This window comes from Seriola lalandi, unplaced genomic scaffold (assembly GCF_002814215.2).
Source record: "Seriola lalandi dorsalis isolate HSWRI2012SDOR001 ecotype SW California unplaced genomic scaffold, Sedor1 jcf7180002054422, whole genome shotgun sequence".
NCBI lineage: Eukaryota > Metazoa > Chordata > Actinopteri > Carangiformes > Carangidae > Seriola > Seriola lalandi.
Window position 1 is genome coordinate 550,235 of NW_019524975.1, and position 791 is coordinate 551,025.

Here is a 791-nt window from a genome sequence, read left to right on the forward strand (position 1 = left end):
ACAGGATGTACCCTCACAACAAAATAGATATTGTTGAAAATAAAAACAACACAAATAGGATTGAAATGACATAATACCATGAAAGGAGCATGCAAATAGAGAGCTATTAAAATACTAATTAAATAAAAATAAGGAATTAAGAGACTTTAGTTTACAGCATTTTTACAAACATTTTTTTTGAGTAGAGAAAATTCATTTTTCAGTGCATTCACAATGGGCGGGGGTTTAATGAAACGACATTAATGTATATAATATTTTGTTATGATGATGATGATATATATGCTTGTTCCTCATGATGAGTAACTGGATTTGACAGAGAAGAACTCTGTATTTATGGATGTGGAGCGCAGCAACAATAAAAGGATTTCTATACGTTTTTGATTGAGTCTCAAACAGAAAATCGTTTGTTTCTCTGTTGTTTCTACTTTTATGTGTCTGCTGGGGTGAAACTACAACGGTGAGTCACTTTAAGTGTTGCTGCAGCAAGGAATTGTGGGACAGCATTATCTCCTTTCCTTTTGTAAAGGAAGCTCCAGTGTTTCCTCTGCTAAAGGAGGTAAGATAGGAAGATAGGAAACACCTTAAAAGCCTTTTCGACCACAGCCCTCGTCCTTGAAGTCATTATATTTTAATGTAATGATTATTATATAATTTAAACTTCTTTCTGTTTTCTTTGTCCTTATTCTTTCTTTCTCTTGTCATAGACATCTCTGGTCATTAAAACAGTAAAATTACTGTCATCATAAATAAAGCAGAATTTCTACTCATCCATGCTTCTGTCTCTCCTTTCC

General features: G+C 33.2%; 1 protein-coding gene across 1 annotated transcript in view; it reads left to right on the top strand.

Annotated features, from left to right (window-relative positions):
- LOC111657970 (calpain-5-like) overlaps positions 1-791 on the top strand; it is a 29,657-nt gene that overhangs the window by 11,253 nt on the left and 17,613 nt on the right. The window lies entirely within an intron of this gene.